The sequence below is a fragment of the Microtus oregoni genome, unplaced genomic scaffold (assembly GCF_018167655.1).
Source record: "Microtus oregoni isolate MIOR12 unplaced genomic scaffold, Mior012 000002F_ref0000024, whole genome shotgun sequence".
Lineage (NCBI taxonomy): Eukaryota > Metazoa > Chordata > Mammalia > Rodentia > Cricetidae > Microtus > Microtus oregoni.
The window spans coordinates 73,960,122-73,982,223 of record NW_024543061.1 but is presented as its reverse complement, the minus strand read 5'-3'; the positions used below and the strand labels follow the sequence as shown (position 1 = coordinate 73,982,223).

At 40.7% G+C, this 22,102-nt stretch overlaps 1 protein-coding gene across 3 annotated transcripts in view; it reads left to right on the top strand.

Moving 5' to 3' along the window:
- Positions 1-22,102, top strand: part of Dusp16 (dual specificity phosphatase 16) — an 83,728-nt gene that overhangs the window by 557 nt on the left and 61,069 nt on the right. The window contains exons 1-2 of one of the 3 annotated variants that reach the window (XM_041632732.1): positions 633-680; positions 873-966. The exons of 1 other annotated variant lie outside the window; for it this stretch is intronic. The gene's annotated coding sequence lies outside the window, so the exon portion shown is untranslated. Of the gene's footprint in view, positions 1-632; positions 681-872; positions 967-12,189; positions 12,279-22,102 lie in introns of those variants that run through there. One more of the 3 variants, XM_041632741.1, reaches the window with a different exon arrangement.

Below are 22,102 nucleotides of genomic sequence, written 5' to 3'. Positions count from 1 at the left end.
CTGCCAAGTGGGGCCCCGGCCTGTTTCCATGATCCTAGATTCACCTTGGGTGGAGGCGGCCAGGCCACCTGGGGAGTGACGGTGGCGCTTCCTCAACCCCCCCCCCAATAAAAACCCACCCCCCAAATCTCAAGTTTCATTCTGGGACTCCCGTCGTGCTGGGGGGAAACGGTGGTGCAGCGGTGACTACTTTATTTACAGTAGCTGTAAAATGTGAGACAATAACAGTAATAATAAAAAAAGAAAACAAAAATGGGGAGACAACGGACGGTCTGTGGATCGTGTCTTTTCACGTAAGAAAAATCATTCTGGGGGACGTGTATGCAAACTTTTTAAGAGCGGGTGCTGGCTTCGTTTCCTACAGAAAGCTGATAATAAACTCGGGGAAAGTACAAGGAGATCTTAAAATGAATGGCTACTGCCGAATTCGAAAGAACTTTCTTAAGCGTCTGTTGCAAAGCTCCTTGGTGTTTTGAAGTCCTGGGTGTCTCAGATTGTTGGGAGAACGCACACCTCTAATCAGCCCGTGATTAGAGAGGAAAAACCTGTTGCATAATCGCATTTGCTGTGGGGTTGGCTGTGCCTTCCCCTGGAACCAAGAGGGAGTGAGTTGAGAGTTTTAAAACGTCGGAAGTTTTTATTTACCCAGTGCTCTGGCTGCCACTTTGCTTTAAAAGATTGTAAGTAAATACTGTGCTCTTAGAACGGAATCAAACCTATCAAACCTGTTTTGAAAATGATCAAGTATGTTTCTTGTCTGTGTGTGTGTGTGTGTGTGTGCGCGCGCGCGTGTGCGTGAGCGTGTATGCATGTGTGCGTTTGTAAGTGTAATTTGCCATCCATAAAAGACTTTCTAACCATTTGGGAAATAGACTGTCGGGAAAAAGTCTCCTGAGCCACCAGTTGACAACTGCTTCCTCAAAAGACCTACATCTTTTCATCTCCCTTGCGAAGAGACTTTTAAAGGTAAAATTTCAAGAGAAGGATTTTTAAAAGCCTAACAGTTAAGCTAATTGCTTTTTAAATTACTTGACAATCACATATATTGCTGAGCACAGTTTGGGAGGCTGTAATTAAGGTTTGTAGAATTCTGTATTTGGTGAAAGCCAGCAACGTGGAGAAGTAAATTGAAAACTGAAGTATTTGTGGCTTTGTGTGTTTTAGTCAAACTGTGATTAGGCACTGCAAAAGGGTTTTGTCTGTGTTTTAAGAATAATTTATTGTGTTTGAAGACGATTCGGGAAGTTGCTATTTCTTGTTAACATTTACCATCTCGTACCAATTCAGGCTGATTAACTGCAACTTGAATTAGTTTTTAGGTGCAGTAATTTGTGTTTATCAGAGTTCCACGAGGAGAGAAAATTAGAAATAACTTTAGAGTTTTAGTAATTAGTGAATAAGTTGCTGTTTAATAAGTATAAAGTGTTGGTAACGATATTTACAGTTTTCCTGTTTTGTCTTGGTTTAGTCTCTGGTATGTCAGCAACTCCAATGAAATACGTGACTTAAAGATGTGTTGATTTTTACTTCAGTGTTTCAGGTGGTAAATTATAATAGACAGGGCCAGGAATAGAGGTGCACAGTCTCCCAGCTCCCCTACTCTGTTCAGTTTGGAAGCTCTTGTCCTTTGGTTAAGGTTGATGAATGTAATTGAGTACCTATAAAATTTAAATGTTAATATGAAATTAACCAGAGAACCCCCTGGTCTGCTTGGTCAAAGATTTATTTATAGTGATTGAGAAGGGGGCAAAAAGGAAGAGCCTGTAACCTCTTCCCCACCCCCTTATTCCACATTAAAAATTTATTTCTGGAATGGAAAAGAGGAGGCTGAGGCCAGCAGGTTCAGAGCAGGTACGGACTAGAGTCAGGTGAGGTCCCACATTACCCCCACCTTAAAAAAAAAAAAAGTAGGTGGGCTTTGGCTAGAGTTAAGAGAAGGGCAGGAATGGTGTTAGGGTTTTAAAATATGGTTTTTTTCTATACCTGCCTGAATTAGGAAATTGAATTTCATAGGATTTTCATTATATGGATTTTATGTATTGAAGAAGCCAGTTTATATAAATATTCATTGTTAAGCCTTTTCTATTTTCAACCAATCATAAAGCCCTGCCAAATACAACTTGTTATAATTTAGCAGTGTATTTTATCCTGGAGTCTCATGTGTTCCTGGAATTTCCAACAGACAGTTTTCTGTTGTGTCTTACCTGGATCGACTTCAGTGCTGTTTAAATGCTTTGAGTTCTCAAACAGAAGATACCATGACTTGAAGTAGATTAATATAGGGAAATCTCACCTGGATTAAAATCCCCCCAAAAGATAACCAAGGGTTATAGAAAACGAGTTTTATGACATATTTAAACAGATTGAACATGGTAAAAGGGCGTCATAGGAAACACTTGGTGCTTTGCTGGCTCTACAGCGGTAGCTGCATCAGATGTAGAAGTGAGACTGATATCTGCCATCATAAAAGAAAAATTTTACTAGTGTTGGCTTAAGCAAAATCATAACGTAAATCTTGCCCAAAGCGATATATATTTCAAAGCCAGACGTCATTTCCCCCTGATGACTTGTGTAATCTGTTATTTTTATACATTTCTTTCATTCACACAGATAGATGGTTGGCCTTGTGAAGGGAGGGAGAGTCGTGAAGGCTGGCAGAAGGTAAAGAAGCAGGGTTACACTTTAAGAAGAGGGTCATTCTCTTACACAGACTGATGGAGATAGGAGGGTAGAAATTTAATCAAATGTATGACCGGAGAAAACAAGAGGGTTTCAAAAGAAGAATCTGCGGCAGATTACTGAGGACAGGCACACACAAAAATAAAAGCTTGCCAGGGTATGACCAGCATAGGAGGAAATGGGATGCATCTTGGCATGAGAGGAAAGAGGCATAAGTGGAAAAATACCCCTTGATACTTTAACAACAAGAAGATGTCACCTCCTTCCTGATTGGTATTAGTTAATTACGTAGGTCTCATGTTATCACAAAGTCAGGTTTTTTTTTTGTTACATTAAAAAAATACAATCTAGGGGTGAGGGAATAGATTATTATGATTACACAGCTCTATGAAAACATAAAACTTAATTCCCAGAGATACATTTAAAGTAGAAGGACCCACTACAGTTTTATGGCCCATTTTGAACTGGGAGAGGTAAATCATAAAATGTTGACGTTATTAAGTGAATTTCCAAATAAACTTACATGCAAATTTATTAAAAGCATGCTATTTATTTTGTTTAGTCATTTAATTTTGAGGCAGCTTTGTAGCTATGGCTGGCCTGGAATTCACTGTTTAGATCTGGCTGACCTCACACTCAGAGACATCTGTCAGCCTCTGCCTCCAGAGTGCTGGATTTAAGGTGTGCACTGCTGTGTCCCTGGATAAGACACCCTTATTTACATGGATACCCAGGTCTTTTCCCTTAAGGAGAGAAAGGTTATAAGAATGCTACGGTGCACTGTGCATGCGCGCACACACACACGTGTTCATGCATGTAGAGGGAAAATGTTCTCAGACAGTTGGTAAGGACCACATTCACTGTGTAAGGAGAAAAGAGATTGGAAGGTTCAGAGATAATAGAATTTGACGCTGATGTTAACAGGTGGCCATGTGTGTACTGTGTGCTCAGGAAGGGAATAGAGGGATTGAGGACTAACTGTTCATCATCTGCTTATTCAGCAAATTTATGACTGAATTCTGTGAACTGAAAATAAGGCTTTGCCCTTGTGAAACTTATGTCTGATAGAGGAAGACAGTAGGACAGCAATAAGACCTTCCAGGTGCCTGGCAATAAAACAAAGATTAAGGAAGTCCCGAGTTACTCTTCTGTTACCCTTTTAATCAGTTAGTTTATTTATTCAGACTGATTCCCTGTGTTGATAACCTTGAACTTCTGATCTTTCCACCCCCACTTCCCAAGAGCTGGGATTACAGGCCTTCACCATCCATCCCTCCCTGGGTGGTGCTAGGCTTCAAACAAGCTAGGCAAACACTCCACCAATTGAGGTGTATGTTTATCTCATCCACAGTTATTTTGAGTAATTTATTTTGATTATGATATTATAATGATTTTTTTGAGAGGTTCTCGTATAGCTTAGGGTGGTCTAAAACTCAGTATGAAGCTGGGATGGCCTTGAACTTGTGATCCTGCTGCCTGTACCTTTGAAGTACTGGGATTACACGTGTTGTCCCCATAGGTTTCCTTCCCCTCTCTTTTAAAAAAGATAATGTCAAAATGCTATAGCCCAGGCTAGCTTGAAGCTCAATATGTAACCCAGGCTGGTCTTGAAGCTGGCTTTGAACTCACGGCAATTCTCCCTCAGCCTCTGGAATACTGGGATCATAGGCACAAGCCCACCACATCACTGCATTTTGCCTAAGCATTCTATAAGAAACATATTGCATCTCCTTTCCTACTTTTTTACAACTTTAAAATTTGGGTAAAGAATTGAAATTGAGATAAAGAATTGAAATAAAGATTATAACGTATCCCTCTCTTTTTAAAAGAAAGTTTATTTTTATGTGTATGTGTGTGCATTTGTGTGAATGTACGCTGTGTGTACAGGTGACTGAAGAGGCCAGAAGAGGGCCTTAGGTTCCCAGGAGCTGTAGTTCGGAGTTGGAGTTACATTAGGGGGGGCTGTAAGCCGTGAGCCATGGGTGCTGGGAACTGATCTCCAATCCCCTGCAAGAGCAGAACATACCCTTAATTATGGAACCATGTCTCTAGCTCTCCGTAAAGTGTTTCTACTGTGTATCTCTCTGAAGAAGAATATGTTTCAAAAGTTACTCTGTGTGTACTTAACCAGTGTTTCTCAATGTCATGTTCGGGCACATTATAGATAAGTGTTTGAAAGAAATTTTTATGGCAAGAAGGGGAAAATTTTTATTTTAGACAGGTTCTCATTGTGTCATTTTGGCTGGTCTGACCTGGAACTTGTTTTGTAATCCAGGCTGTTCTCAAACTTGCAGCCGTCCTCTGACCCCTGCCTCTCTACTGCTGGGCTTGTAGGTATAAGCTGCCACACTAGGCAAGTGTTTTTTTGATTTTTCTCTTGAATTACTTCAGTTAGAAAAGATTTGTGGAAATAAATGCTGGGGATCTGTAGTTTGTGTGAGCAAAGTTAACCTGAGATAGCCTATTGGGTAAAGGCCTGGTGGTTCCAAATACATGTAAACCTGGCAACCTGAGTTAGATAGATCCCCAGAGCCCACGGAAAGGTGGAAGGAGGGAGCCCACTCCACAAAGTTGTCCCCTGATCTCCATGCACACCATGACATGCAAACCTGAACTTTGTGCGCGCGCGCACACACACACACCAGTTAAAACAACTAACCTGACTTGCTGCCTTGAAAATATTTACCTAGTATCTCTGTATGATAGTGGTAGTTGATTGGTACAGTTTATAGGAAAAAGGTTCACCATATATGTTTGAAAAAGCAAGGTAATTAATTTTAAATATCTCCACTTCCCCCTTTAACATTTATGAGGGATACATGTCGAGAGATACATGCTACTTGTCTACATTATTTATCTATTTTTGTAACAGGCTTTCTTTTGGGCCACCAACCAGCTCCCAATTATGGTACAGAGACTTAATATTAATTCTGAATGCTGGGCCTTATCTTATGCTTGCCCCACTAGCTTGTAACTGAATTTAACCTGTTTCTCATCCTCTACATTTTGCCTCAAGCTTTTTACCTTTCATTTTTTCTGTATGTCCTACTTTTCTGCTTCTTCTGTGTCTGTCTGGCTGACGGCTGCCTGGCTAGCCCTTGGCACCTCCCACTCTTCTCCCGCGTTCTATTTATTTCTCCTGTTTATTCCCTCTGCTCACCAGCCCCGCTTATCCCTCTGCTGCCTAGCTATTCTGTTCAGCTTCTTATTAGACCAATCAGGTGCCTTAGGCAGGCAAGGTAAAACAAATGTAACACATCTTTACTTATTAAAGAAATGCAGCGTAAACAAATGCAGCACAGCTCTCCATAGAGTAATGTCCCGCAGCATGTTTTGTTCTGTATCTTCAGTCCTGGGCATTGAGCCTGGGTCGTCTTGCATACCAGTGAAGCACTCTACCAACTGAGCAACATTCCAGGCCTTGTGTGTATTAGTCTTTTTAAATAGAGAACTCACAGCCCAGGATAGTACCTAGCACTGTAATCTTTATAAACACTTGCTGACTCCATTGAATTTTTGCCTTGTTGCTGACCTGACCTCCTCCTTTCTGAAATGGCTGATGGTTGACTGTTGTCACCTTTCAATTGTCTCACCGAGCAGCCGAGTCCTCTAGTCTCTCCTCGGAATGTTCGTGTGTATGTCACATGGTGACCTAGTTTATAGTGTGCGATTCTTGTTTTTGTGACTTGGTTGGTGGAAGAGCACGCTCAGGAAGATAGTTCTTAGCTTTGTGAACTGCATATGATCTATGAAACATGGACACGGTATGGTTCCCTTTTCTGTCATAGCTAGCTCTAGTTAAAAATGTTGACTCATTTAAAAAACAGCTGATAAGACTGCTACACTGATGCACAAATCAACCAAAATCAAAGACTTTATGAGACATTTAGGAAACTTGGCCCTAGAATTCTATATGGTATCATTATGTTAAACTGTGGTCAGTTAAAGGTAAATCTAGAAGTATATACATGATTCTTGTTTTGAAAATTTCAAGATAGGCACAACTGCAAGTATAGATAAATGAAACAATTTAATATTGTTGAAGCTTGGTAATGTGTGCTTTGGAGTTTATTCTTTTCCATCTATTTGCATGTATTGGAAATACACATAATAATGTGTTGAAGTATATATTACCAATTATCACTGCGGAGAATAAAATATAATAAAATTAAATGTTTTGGGCCTTACTTGAGAATCCCAGGTATGGACTGACCATTATCCATCATCTTGGCCAGTATTTAATAAAAATTGCTTCAAATTTGGCTCAAAACAAACAAAAAAAGATGTTTTAGCATTTGAAATAATTGGAAAATGGGGAAATTTTTATAGAAAGATAAGACTTTGGCATCTTGCAGGAATATCTTATAGTTTATAGTATTGCTTTGACATATTGTGATTTTTATTAGGAATTTTCTATTTTGTAGATGAGGAAACTAAGGCCTTGGAGACAGACACCGAGTACTCTAGTTAAATCATAAAGTAAGAAGTATTGCTAGAATTGGAGTTAATATTTTGATATTTTGTATATGTATAAATACAAAGACGATTTTTTCTGGAGTATTATAATTTATTTTATTTGTTTGTTTTGTTTTACATCCCATTTTTAGACTTCCCTCCCTCCTTTTTTTCCATCCCTTCCTCCCTTCTGCCCCGCCCCCCTCAACCCACCCTTCCTCTGTATTTGCTCAGAAAGGGGTGGGTCTCCAGTGGGTTTCAGCACAGCATGGCCTGTCAAGCTGCCGTATGACCAAGCACCTCCCACTGTGTTCAGGCTGGACAAGGCAATCCAGCATGAGGAATAGGTTCCCAAGAGCCAGTCAAAGCACAGGGGACAGACAGCCCTGCTCTCTTTGCTGGGAATCTCACATATTGACCAAGCTACACAACTGTCACATATATGCAAGGGACTTAGGTTGGTCCCATGCAGGCTCCCTGTTGTTGGTTCAGACTCTGTGAGTTCCTATGAACTGGGGTAGTGGTTTCTGTGGGTTTTTCTGCAATATCCCTGATGCCCTCTGGCACCTCCTCCCTCTCATTGGCAGTATTCCCCTAGTAGGGCCCAGTATTGGGCCATGGGTCTCTGAATCTGCCTCCGTCAGTGACTGGGTGAAGGCTCTTCAATGACAACTGTGATAGTCACCAATCCTATCACAGGGGATGGCCAGTTCAGGCTGTGCTTCCACTGCTGCCTGGAGTCTCAGCTGAGGCAGGCCATCCTTGTAAACTTGTAAACAAGGTTTTCCTTGCCTCAGACAACTCTGCAGAGCCCTCTTTCCAGTCACCTCGCTCAGCACTGCCCCCTCCAGGCTCATTTCAATCCTTCATGTTCCCATGCCCACCCTCCCTAGTCCAACTAGGGAATCTCCTCTATTTCCCCTTCCCAGGGAAATCCATACCGTCCCCCATTGGGCCTGCCTTGTTACCTAGCCTCTCTAGGTCTGTGGATTGTAGTATGGTTATCTGATACTTTTCAGTTAATATCCCCTTACAAGTGACCATGTTTTTAAAAATCTGATATTTGTCACGGAATATTAGTTTAACTATGTAAAGGTGTGTTACATTTGTTTAATTATGTAAAGGTGTGTTGCTGTTTTACTTTGCCTGCCTAAGGTACCTGATTGGTCTAATAGAAGGCTGAATGGCCAGTGGCTAGGCAGTAGAGGGATAGGCGGTGCTGGTGGTTAGAGGGAATAAATAGGAGGAGAAATCTAGGCTGGAGGGGAGAACGAGAGGGAAATGCCAGGCAGCCACTAGCCAGACAGACAGAGTAGAATGTACAGAGTGAAAGAGAGATCAAAAGCCCTGAGGCAAAATGTAGAGAAGCAGGTTGATTTAAGTTATAGTGGGACAAGCATGAGATAAGGCATTAATATAAGCATTTATAACTGATATTAAGTCTCTGTGTCATGGTTTAGGAGTTGGTTGGTTGCCCAAAAGAAAGCTTATTACAGATCTTTTTTGTTTGTTTGTTTGTTTTTTTTTTTTTTCAAAACAGCATTTCTCTGCTTGGTTGTCCTGGAACTCGCTTTGTAGACTAGGCTGGCCTCAGACTCAACAGAGATTCTCCTGCCTCTGCTTCCTGAGTGCTGGGATCAAAGGCGTGCGCTACCACTGCCCAGCACAAAGACTGTTTTAAAGACAGGGGTCTGCTTTGTAGTGCAGGTTGGCCTCGAGCCTGTGATTGACTGCTGCTTGTTTCTCTTGTGTGCTGGGATTATAGGTGCATGTGCCTCCATGCCCAACTCAGTACTCTGTTGTTTTCTTTTTGGGGAGGGGCAGTATGGTGCTATAAACCAGTGTCTTAAGACACTTTTATACTCTTAAAAATTGAGTACTACTAGTATCTTTTGTGAACTATGATAGGAAATTAAAATATTTAAAATATTTATTTACTTAATACTAACGGTTAACATTAAAATGATGTGAAAACTAAATTTTGTTTCCAAATCTAGTGGAAAATGTAGTATTATTTTTCATTTTGCTATTTAATGTACTGACTGACAGAATAGAATATAGAATGGCTCAGTTTGCATAACTATAACTTCTGAATTCAGTGTCTGACTTGCTGTTTTCGTTAAGAGTATAAAGACAAGCAGGCTACACTCAAATACACAGTTGAAAAAGATGGACTGTTTGTCTTTTTAATAAATATGGATATTAAAGATTAGCTGGATTGTTGAATCTGAGATGACATGGATTTTTTTGTATTCTGTAATATTAAATATCTATTAGTTGAGCTTGTGATTCTTGTTAATTTTTGATCGCTGTCTCATTTTGTAATATGCATGGTCATTTGGAAGGTAACGATTGCTGAGTTTTACTGACTGGTCACTCAGAATTCACATTCGATTATGCAGTATTAAACAAGCTTCACTCCTCAATATGAAATTGGAAGGAGTTGGGATCTTGGTAGTGAATTTATTTCCCAGAATTCTGAACTTTATTATTGGCTATCAGTATTGTCGGTTTTGGAGAGGCTTCACTTCATTCATTTTGGAAAAAATGAATTACTCTAGCTGTCTGCGAGTTACCCTTTTAAATCAGAATGGAATTCTTTGAGAAATACTCAAAGCTCACTTTCCCAAGTGTTTTCCCTGAAGACAGCATTGTACTTAGGTGTGCAGTGGAAGTGCTCTGTGTTCTCATTTCAGTACGCAAAACTTTAAGGTGCACTGTGCCTGTATGTACCCTTACACATGTTCATACTCATTTTATGTGCATTGTTGTTTCTGCCTGTATGTATGTCTGTGTGAGGGCGTCAGATCTTGGAGTTAGAGACAGTTGTTAGCTGCCACATGGAAGCTGGGAATGGAACCTGGGTCCTCTGGAAGAGCAGTCAGTGCTTTTAATCACTGAACTGTCTCTCCAGCCCCATACTTATTTTTTATCCATATTTAAATTAGTCATTTCTCTTGAGTGACAGGAGGGTGGAGAGGATCACATCCTTTAGTGTTTCTTGTTCTGTTCAACTGAGAGGGAGGCTGTTGATTTTAATTTTTCCAAGAACCCTGAGGGATAACTGAAAACAGACATTACAAAGAGGAAATTATGAGCTAAGAGTGGATATTCATATCTCTTACTTACTCTGCTCTACTCCTGGGTTGTGGTCAGAGAGTGGACTACGTATTGAAGGAAAGGGCTAGTGGAAGACTGCAGGGTATGCAGGGTACTGGATTGGGACACAACAGTACAGGAATGGGTGTAGCGAGAGTCAAAGATAAACATCAAAACAGGTTAAAAGTTGACTGACTAGTGTTAATTTCTTACCAGCACTCAAATTCTGTCATATCCCATGTATTCAGTAACAGCTGGGAACTCAGCAGTGTCATGAGTGGGAAGAGGTTGAAGAGTTAGGCTACAGTCGTCTGTGTCTGCAAATATGAACTGGGCAAAGTTGGAGGATCCAAACTCAATGAAACTTTAATGCTTTACTTTTTCTTAATACTAAGTTAAGACTAAAGAAGATGGGAGTTTAGTTCAGGTAGATACCATTGATCTATTTGTATTTATGTGGTGCTGTTCCTAAAAAGGATTGGAAATGGCAGAAGGAAAAACCAAGCCAATACTCAAGGCCAAATAGGATTCTGAGTATCATTTTCATCCTAGAGTATTTCCATTGATGGTGTTTATTTAATGAAGTCATATAGTCAAGCCACCACCATTGCAAAGTAATTAAATTGATCTCCTGTAAGGAGCAGTATATTCCTACATTATTATTATTATTATTTCTTCTTCTTCATCCTCCTCCTTCTCCAGTTGCATGTTGTATAAACAGAATATATTTTATATATGGGTGAGATTAGGCAGGAAGAGCATGGCATGCCACAGGGGAAAATGTTTTTAATTCAAGTCTACCTTCAGCCGTATGTTCAGAGACTCAAACCACAATATATTTATACTTGACTTCAGCATTCAGAGTTCAGTCAAGGTCTCAGCATCTATCAACTGCTTAGCAGTGTCATCAAGCTCCCTAGTTCTCTCCCGTCCTTGTCTCTATCATCTTTCCATGCTTCCTTAGCATTCTGACACTTGTTGCTACCTGGTCACAAAATGGCTGCTTTAGTTTAGACTTCACATCCCTGTTCAAAGCAGGAAGGAGGAAGAGAATACAGCTAGTGGTCCTTTCTATTGTACCTGCCTAATCAGGCTCTTTAGCCTCGTGTAGTTGGCACATGCCTGTAATCCCGCACTTGGGAGGCAGAAGTAGGAGGATTGCAAATTCAAAGACGGTATAGTTTATACAGTGAGTTCTAGGCCAGCCTGTGCTATATTGAAACGAAACCAAAACCAAACCATACTAAAACAAAATGTCTCATAGAAGCTCTTGTCTGATTTCCTCTCCAGTCTCATTTGCTTGAATTGTTTTACAGGATTGCCCCCACTCACAAGAGAGATGTTGACAGTGGATGTTGAGTAAGGGAGGCGAGTAGCTTGATGTCATTGTGTATCATCTGGCTGAGACAGCTAGTCTTCAGCTTTGATGGGACTTGGTTAGCATTTTGCGGGGAGGGAAGGTCTGCTGAGTAGTTAACTGTGTGTCTGCTGCAGTCAGGCACAAAGGAGAGGAGTGGCTACCTGTTACTGTCTGTAGTCTGGAGACTGTTCTAGTGCCCTCTTAAAACACGGCATCCCTTTTCTTTCCTTACTTCAAGGACGATTGTACAGGCTTCTATTCCAGTTAGTTGTAGAGCTAAGTTAGAGGCACTTGGGCATTGATTTTTCTCAACTCGAAAACAGAACATTGTATTTGATAATCTGAGGTAACTTTTAATATGTTTGTTTTTTTATTATTGTGTGGGTGTGTGTTGGTGTCAATGTGTGTTTTTGTTAGAGTCTGTGTGTGTGCCTGTTTCCCTGTGGAGATGGTCCTCTCCTTCCACCCTGAGCTCTGGGGACCAGAAATCTTTTCCTTCTACTACAGCTCTTTCAGCAGTGTGTGCTTAGCTCGGGCCCGTGTGGTAGGCACCTTTACTAGTGGAGCCGTCTTTTTTGTTTCTTCTGACCACTTAGGATTTTCCTCAGAAGAATGGACAGGACTTGAGAGAGTATGGTACTGTGTGGTCATCTTGACTGCTGGGTGACATCCCCAACAAAGGATGGTAAAGAAGACTGAAGTTCTTTAAAGTTGTTTTAGCTTTTGATAGTTGTTCATTACTTTTCTAAATTTTCCTTGAAAATTAAAAAGTAATTAAACGTAGAAATTAATTTTGTGACGTGTTGCATGCTATTGCAAGTGCTGTACCACTAAGCTATAACTCAGCCTCTATGTCTTTATTTTAGGAAAGGTACGTGTGTCTAGTCTATACATATCTTCAGTTCAGACTTCTAAGGAAATGTCTTCTGGTATTTTAGGCACTGTTGTGGGAAACCTGGTCCACTCTGGCCTTCTGTTGCCCATTTGTTATTTGATGATAGCATTCACGCTGCATGTTTGCTTGGACAGGGTAAAAGAGCAGCTACTGACAGGTGGTCCCTCTGCATTGTATTAAAGACTGCACCTCAGGTATCATGAAGTGCTTCTATTTCATAGACTAAAATCTGGTTCTTCACATGGAGTTTTGTCAAAAGTTGTATTAACTCAGATACACAATGAGTTGAAAGTCTTATTCTCAATTCTAGTATGTTGTGAAACACTGTGCTGTTTCTGAGTGTTTGTTAAAATAAGCACCAAACAACTAATCATATACTTAAACCAAGTCTATAGATGCACATTTTCCTTATGCTTGTGCCTTTCTTTTTGTGGTGTTGAGGATTGTTCCCAGAACCTTCCAACATAAGCCTGTGTTCTTCCAGTGTGCTTTATCTCATCCATACTCTTCCTCTTCCCCCTTCCTCTTTCTCCTCTTTTTCTTCTTTTCTTTTGTGGAGACATGATCTCTGTGTGTAAGTCTGTCCAGCTTTGAACTACTAAGTCACAGGAGTGTGTTACCAGGGATTCTTCTGCCTCAGCATCCTGAGTAGCTGTAATTCCAGGCAAATACTACGTCTGGTTCCCTGATATATTTTGTTTGTGATTAATTGGTATTGGGAAAACTTTAGCATGTGTGCCATTAACTTAAATATTTAAGAACCAAAAAATTTTGCAATTTGAGTTACATTTTTCAGAATAAGCTGTATATTTACTTAACGACTGCTTTAGATGGTGTGAGGAGGTTCTAACTCCATCACTACCTAGTTTCTAAATGCTGCCTAGAAACTACTGATGAATAACCTTTAAGTGTGTGATTAAAGCAACAATTTACATTTTTGCCCATAAATGATTTTAAGAATCTAATTAATGTGAATATTCATAAAGTTGATATTTACAGCTTCTTAGTTTTTAATAGCAACAAAAGTCATATATTGTGGAAAATCCCATTCTCTCAACTTCCCCTGCAGCCCCTGTGAATGACAGACTCAATTTTTTTGTGTGGCAAATACATGGTCATCCTCCCTACATGGTAAGTTCTAGACCAGCTTGAACCAGCCTGAACTACACGAGACACTCTCTTAAGAAACAAGACACTCTGACTGTAGCCACTAACAGCTTATGTGTGTGGGGGAAAGGACTTACTCTTTGCTCTTATTGATTGAAAATGTGTTTATGCTGTTACAAATAGAAGAGCAATGAACATAGCTCATGTCTCTATGAATAGAGACACACAAGTGTCTCTGTGGTAGGCTGTGCCCCAAGAGTGGTATAGCAGCATGTCATGTATTTTGATCAAGTCTGTCCCCAAATCACTCCCCTCCAATCCCTCCTGTATCCTCACCACCAACCACTATTTCCTCCTAATTTCATGTGTTTTTTTCTCTCTCTTTTTTAAGCTACAGAGTCAATGCTGGCAGTATGGGTTTGGGTGTAGGACTATCTGCTAGAGTGTGAGTAGCTTCTGAAGGGCCACATCGCAGATTCCCTCTCTTCCAGCAGCCACCATTGCCATGTATTACTAGATTCTTGTACATTTTTAGATCTCCAACGCTGTTACTGACATTCTGTTCTAGGCTTCATATCTGACTAAGGAACTCTGTAGAACTTTCTCCACCATTATTTCATGCTAGGGTTTGTGGTGTGTACCTTTAATTAGAGCCGTGCTTCTCCACCTTACTAGTGCTATGACCCATTTAATACAGCTCTCATGTTGTCATGACCCAACCATAGCATTATTTTCATTTTGCTTTTTCTTTTTAAAGATTTATTTATTATGTATACAACATTCTGCCTCCATGTGTGCCCACACGCCAGAGGAGGGCACCGGATCTCAGTACAGATGGTTGTGAGCCACCATGTGGTTGCTGGGAATTGAACTCAGGACCTTTGGAAGAGCAGCCAGTGCTCTTAACCTCTGAGCCACCTCTCCAGCCATAGCATTATTTTCATTGGTATTTCATAACTGTAATTTTGCTGCTGTTATGAATCGTAATGTAAATGTCTGATGTGTGACCCCTGTGAAAGTGTCATTCACCAAGTTGAGATTCTGAGTTATAGAGATACTTGTTAGGAAGGCACACACCCAAACATTTTTGGCACCGTGAAGTAGTCTGTAGACTAAAAAGCCTGAGGTCTTGACAGTCAGCTACTTTCCTATCTACTATTACAGGCTGACCAACTCTCAACAGCTTAGACCATTTGCCTACCTTATTAAGCCTTTCAATAAAGTAAACTCATTTTCATAAGAGTTCTGTTATTTTTCCTCCTTTATGGTTATGCCTCGAGGCAGACATTGCTGCCTAGAAATAACATTATTTTAATCTTGTAAGATAACAATTAGTTGTAAGACTTGGTGATGTCTTTTTTCCCCTCTGTGTTTGTAGTTGTGTTAGGGTATGACAACTGTGTATCTTGTCTGAGGAAAACAACTATCCTTTTTTCCCCTCTTTAGGTCGCTCACCAATAAGACTGAAAAAATCTGACTGCCTCCTAAAGGTGGATTGTGCTAACTGATTTCTTGTAGAAAGCAGGAGGCCTTCAGGGATAAGGCAAAGATAATTATCTCCAAAGTTAATAACTTCTTTCTGATCAGTGATGTTCTCAGTCCCCCGTGCTTCTTTTGCCTGGTTTGTGTAGTACTTTAAGGAGCTGAAGGAGGAGAATCTCATGGACTCTGCTTCCAGGCATTGTCTCTGGTCTTATTTTTTCTTCATTTCTACTCCCTTCACCCCCAAGATAGAGTTTCTCTGTGTAGCTCTGGCTGTCCTGGAACTCGCTCTGTAGACCAGGACAGCACTGAACTCAGATTAGCCTGCTCCTGCTTCCCCGATGCCATCTCTCAGTTTCATTTCCACTTTTAATGGTGTCATAATAGTTCTACATATATATTTCATTCCTCCTGTGGATTAAGAAGTCATGTCCTCCAACAGTGCTTGAGGAAAAAGCTTTGCACAACATAAATGCTCAAAAATTATTGGACTCGTGAGTGAACCTTGTGTCAGATCCACCGTGTGAGGGAAGCAGTGGACTGAGCATTTCCTAGTGTGAATTGTGTTGTATGTTACAGGTATGCTATGAGTGAAAACTGACAGGAAGGGTAGGGATGCCCCGTAATGTAATGTAGACCGGCTGCCTGGCGGCTCAAATACTGGTTTTCTTCATCATGGTAACTGGATCAGATCAGAGGGAGGAATTCCGAGGGCCTCCATGGCCCCGTGAAGGTAATGGGCTCACAGTACTGGGATATTTCTGAGGGGAGTAAATCTCTAATTTGAATTCTTACAGTGAGCGCTGTGGTGCCTCTTTCCAACTTTTGAAAACATTTCGTTGTTACATCTGTATCTAATATATAGTGAAGAAAGACTGGGAACTATATCACTTCAAGCAGCCCCAGCGTATTCTTACCACCTTTGCTCAGTAGAATACTGTGCGTCCCTCTTTTCTTGAAATTACAGAGGTGTGATGCTGGCAAACTTGGTGTCTTACATAAACATCTTTTCAGAACTTTAGAACACATTATAATAGACCAAGACCAGGTGAATCACAGTCTGACACAGGTTGTGGAATTTCTTACTGATCCTTCTTAAGTCCTGTTTTCCAAAACACAATAGGTAGTGGTTCTCATTTTTCAGAGATTGTGACTTACAGGTCTAAGGCTCGGGATATTTTAGAGTGTCCAGGTAATTTTAATATTCAGCCAGCATTTAGAACTACTGACTGTTGGGGAATATTATTTTCAGGTGTGCGACTTTTGTCTATGCTGCATTTGTTTAACTCTGTGAAGCTGTGTTACTGTGCCTGTCTAAAACAACTGATGGTGCTAATAAAGAGATGAACGGCCATTAGCACGGCAGGAGCAAGGATAGGCGGAGCCGGCAGGCAGGGAGCATAAATAGAAAGGAGAACTGAGCAAAAAGAGGAGCAAGAGATAGGAGAGGAGGACATTGGGCCAGCCACATAGCAAGCATGGAGTAAGAAGGGAAAGAAAGGCATACAAAAATAGAGAGAGATAAAAGCCCAGAGGCAAAAGGTAGTTGGGAAAATTTAAGTTAAGAAAAGCTGGCAAGAAACAAGCCAAGCCTAAGGCCATGCATAACTAAAATTAAGCCTCTGTGTGTGATTTATTTGGGAGCTGAGTGGCAGGCCATCCAAAAAGCCAAAAGAGTAAAAAATCCACAACAACTGACTAGTTAAAATACTCTTTTGTTGTTTCTATAATTATTCCCTCTTTTAGAAAATATTACAACTTATAAAATACTTTTTTAAAAAACACACTTTAATTTTTTTGTATTCTCACAGTGACCTGATACATGTGGTTTAAATAAGAATTCCCCACCCCCACCCATAGGCTCATATATTTGGTGGTCTGTTTAGGACAGATTAGGAGGTGTAGCCTTATTGGAGGAGATTTGTCACTAGGGTTGGGCTTTGAGGTTTCAAAAGCCTATGTCAGGTCTATGTTCACTCTCTGCTGCTGCTCCAGCGCCATGCTGTCCTTGCCTGTCGCCATGCTCCCTGCCACACTGGAATGGACTAGCCCTCTAAGATTGTAAGCACACCTCCAGTTAAACTTCCTGTGTAAACTGCCCTGGTCATGGTGTCACCTCACAGTAACACCAGAGAAGCAGGAATGCTTTTGCTTCTGAAGTTCTTCAGTATGTGTGCCATGTGCCACCTGCTCCCCCCACCCCATTGTGGAATAGAATATTCGTTTATGTAAGGATGTGTTGCTGTTTCACCTCTCCTGCCTAAGGTACCTGATTGGTCTAATAAAAAGCGAAATGGCCAATAGCTAGGCAGAGGAGGGATAGGCAGGGCTGGTGGACAGAGAGAAAAGGGAGCCAGGCCCCGGGCAGCCAGGGACCAGCCAGACACAGAGGAAGCAGGATAGACAGTTCATAGATGAGATCGCCGAGCTTCAGGGCAGCACATAGAGTAATAAAAGATGAATAAAAATGGGTTAATTTAAGTTAAAAGAGTTAGACAGGAACAAGCCTAAGATAAGGCTGAGCTTTCATAATTAATAATAAGTCTCCTTTGGGGTCTGGCTATCCAAAAAAACGCCTGTTATGCCCCACCCTCCAGGATAGCCCAGGAATAGCCTTAAATTTACATTGTAGCTGAGAATGACCTTGGATTTCTTATACTCCTGCCCAAACCTCTTGAAGGCTGGGGTTACTAACAGTCATACACCACTATGCCTGGCTTATTCTGTCAGCATTTTAATTTCAAATCTAATTTTGTACATTTATGTCCTTAAGGCGAGAAAGACAAAATCTGTACATTTTACCAACTGAATCAATGTGAACATTGAAAGGCCAAAGATATACTTGACAGTATTTTTGCCTGATCCTATGGACCTCTAGTGACATTTTTAATAATATGAATTCACATTTGCATTGTAGACTCAAGAATTAATCTCCAGATGTAAGACTGGATGGGTAGTTTTACCAAGTTCCCAAGTAATTCTTGTGGCTGGATGGAAGTAGGAAATATGTTATAAATTGAACATACATGGTACCCAATTAATGAAAACATTTGTACTCCTAACCATGTGCTGTTTTCCTTAGGGTTTTGCAGATTAGCAAAGTTCTAACCCCAGCACTGCTCAACATTCATTGTATTGTGCTTAAAATACCTTTGCTGTAACTTAGTGCTATGTGATACTTAAATGTGTTACTAGCAAATGATGTTTCTTTTGAACCTAATTGGTAGTTGACACAGGATTAAACAGTAAAACTGAAAATTATTCTTGAGGTCTTATTATGTCATTCACTACATATCAGATGAGATGGTGAAATCAGGTATTTTAGTGTAAAACCCTAACAGTTTCATGAAACCTATAATCTGCTTTATACCAAATTTCCCTTATGCCTTTCCTCCTAATTTTACATATGGAAAAAGAAACATTGCCCCATACCTGTCTACTTGCTTTGCTTTGTGTGTAATACACCTTTGCTAGAGAAACACTCTGAAAGGAGGATTTATTTTGGTTAGGGTTTCAGTCAGTGCTTGGTTGGCCTTTGCCTTGACATGAGGAAGAAAACATGGTGGTTGACAGGTATGGTGAAAGAGGGTGCTCATGTCATGACAGCCAGAAAGCCCGGAGACAGGAAAAGGACACGAACAAGTTTGTATCTTTCCAGGGCTTCTCAGTGGCACGTTTTCTCCACCACTTCCCAATAGTGTCATCTTATTATGAAAGTGTTCATGTCCAGTTATCCCCCCCTCACCCCAGAAAGGGTCTTAGTGTGCTTAGCTCTGAACTTGTGGCTATCCTCCTATCTTTGACCTCTGAGTGCTTGAGCTGTCATTTGTTGTTGCTGTTGAGACAGTCTCAGTTAGATCAGGTTGCTGTCCAAGTCACTATGTAGCCAAGAATGGACTCGAACTTCTAATGACTCTGCTGCTTCTACCTGACAAACGGGGGATCTGCCAATCACTTTTCAGTGATCACATCCATCAGCTTCAGACCAAGTCTTTGCGGGCAAAAGGGGCAGGGAGAGGGAGACTTCATTTTTAAATCGTGGCACATGAGTACTCATGAAGTTTGTAGCATTATTGACATAGAAATTTGTAATTAGGCAATTTTTTAGACTATCTCTTTACCATTGAATGAATCCCATGGCAATGCAATAAAACTGATTTTGGATAATGATTGATGAAGAATAACATTACTTATTTTATTGAGAAAATAGAACACAGTTCTTTAGTTTTTGTATCTTTCTTCCTTTGAACATTCTTAACATCACATGAATTAAGAGTAACAAAAAATTCAGGGCCTGAAGATGAAACTCTGTGTGTGTGTGTGTGTGTGTGTGTGTGTGTGTGTAAGAGAGAGAGAGAGAGAAAGAGAGGGGGAGGGAGGGAGAGACGGAGGGAGGGAGAGTGGGTATATAGTGTGTATTTACTTGACTTACAGAAGAGAATTGTTATGCCAGAATTTAGTTTCATCTTTTTTTTTTTAAACCAGTGTCTTTAATATAGCTTAGGGTAGCCTTGAACTCAAGATCCTTCTGCTTCAGTCTTCTGATTGCTGGGATTTATAGATGTGTAATACCACCATGCCCAACTTATTTTAACCTCTTTTAAATGCCCAGTTCATTTTATTTGTAAACAGAAATTGAATCTGGAAATAATGCTCATTTAGTTTTATAATAGCTCATCTGAAGCAGGGTCAGATTAGGGTACCAAGATCTCACAGATCTGTAACTTAACGAAGGTGTGCTTTAGTACCAGGCACAGTGCCTTGGAATTAGATCGTCAGCATTCTCTCAGTGTTTTCCTTTCTTGTCAGGCTGAGCCTCTTCTTACTCATCTAAATCATGGGGGCTGTATCTACGTCTCCTTGCTTCAGATTTCTGTTCTGTCCATTGTTACCAAGTGAAACTCTTCCAGGTATGTTTTCACTTTATATTTCATACAGTCTATAGTGGCTTTTATGGCATATGCCTTCCAGGCTTCCAGGATGCTTAACCAGCTAACCCCTTCCACCTTAACTTATTTTGTTGTGCACTGATACAGTCTTTGCTTTATAGCTGTTTGTTTGTTTGTTTGGTTGGTTTTTCAAGACAAGGTTTCTCTGTGAACAGTCCTGACTGTCATGGAACTCACTCTCTAGACCAGGCTGACCTTGAACTCAGAGACATCCACCTGCCTCTGCCTCTTTGAGTGCTGGGATTAAAGGTGTGTGCCACCACCACCTGGCTTGTAACTAATTGATTCTAATTGGTTTTAACAGTAAAAGCCTAGAGTCAGATATTAGGAGGTGAAAACCGAAAGATCAGAGAAGCAGGGTAGCCAGGCACTAGTTCTTATCTCTACGAAATCCTCAGACTGAATGCCGTTTCTAAGAAACCTCAGCCTGAATCCTGAGCTGTCCCTTCTCACCTTGTATTTCTCCCTCTGCTCAGCCATATCACCGCCCTAGTGCTGGAGTTAAAAGTGTGAACCACCATTGCTTGGCTTGTCTCTGTTTCTCTTTCAGACTGATTCAATTTTGTATAGCCCAGGGTAGCCTTGAACTCACAGAGATTTGTCTTCCTCTCCTGAGTTTGGGAGTAAAGGTGTGTGCTATCATTACTGACCTCTATGGCTAACTTGTGCGGCTAGCTCAGCACTCTGATCTTCAGGCAAGCTTTGTTTGTTAAAGCACAAACAAAATATCACCATAGTACTCCAGCCAGGAAAATCTGTTTGTGTCTCCCTTTGTGTTCATACATTTATTCCATTTGGAACTTTCTTCCTCATCTCTCTCTGGGTTCATGTCCCAATTTTCCTCCTGAAAGTCATCTTGAAAGTAAGATTTTTCTAGGAAGGCTTTCTTTTTTTATATTTGTTCAAAATGTCATTTCAGCTATAACTAATTATTTTATACTTACAAGAGATTAGCTGTCTCTTTTGCTTTTCCCACAATGCCTTTTATTACTGTAAGATAAGCCAGTGCTGACATTGATGTTTTTCAGCTGGAAATTGAAACTTGAGCAGTATTTGCTGTATATGGCATGTCTGAACCTAACGTCACCTCTGGGTTATAGAGGGCAGGGCCATCTTGCTGTGTGAAGATGACTGATGACCTCTTAGAAAGACAATTACCTGAAGAATAGAAAGCGGAAATGACATCCTCTCAGGCTTGCATTGTAGGATAGGTGTTTTCTGGACAGTCTCCCCCCCCCCCCAACTCTGCAGATATTTTCTGTGGTATATAACCTGGTATATATAAAATATGTTTTATTTTTTTAAATTGTATTGCTAGACTTGTATAGGAGTCAAGCTACATGGCTTGCAATGAGCACCTTGTGTTCTGGCCTTCTTGTTTCTCTGATTCCTTCTGGGTCAGGTTGTGCTCAGCTGAAACTAGTGGCTTATGAGAGGTTGGAGGGTCAGGCGGCTGGCAGGGCCATAGGTGCCATCACACCCTCGATGAAGCTGGTTTTGTCCGTGCATGCTCATATTTTAATAGATTGTAAACTAATCTGTGTATTGTTATTTTCTACGTATCCAGCTGTGGAAGCCTCGAGAATCTTCCTCTGAGGTTTAGGTTGAGGCCTGGCCTTGGTATCTAGATCGTCACAGTATTTCAGGGCTGATGAAAGCGGAAGACGGGGAGTTAATTTGTGGAGCCAGCGATGTATGCTGAAATTTTTTTAACCTCCTCTTTAAAATAACACTTTATTTTAAAAAATGTTTTATAGTAATAAAGATTTTAAGTGTTTTAGAACACCAGACCCATTGGTGACTATGTCAGAATAGTCTGAACAGTTGTGCTTACTTGATATAATAGCAACATAGCAAAGGCGTTGGCACCCCCCCCCCAAAAAAAAAAAACCCGAAATACCACCACAGAAAATGAATTAATGGTAAGAGTTTAACCTGAATGCTAGAGGCTCAGTTATAATAGTGAAGAGAGAGCAAGGGAGATAAGAGGAGACGACAGCTTCGTAGAACAAAGGAGAGACAGGGAAATGAGTTAGATGAGAGGCTGAAACCATCCCAGGGAAAAGCTGCACAGTG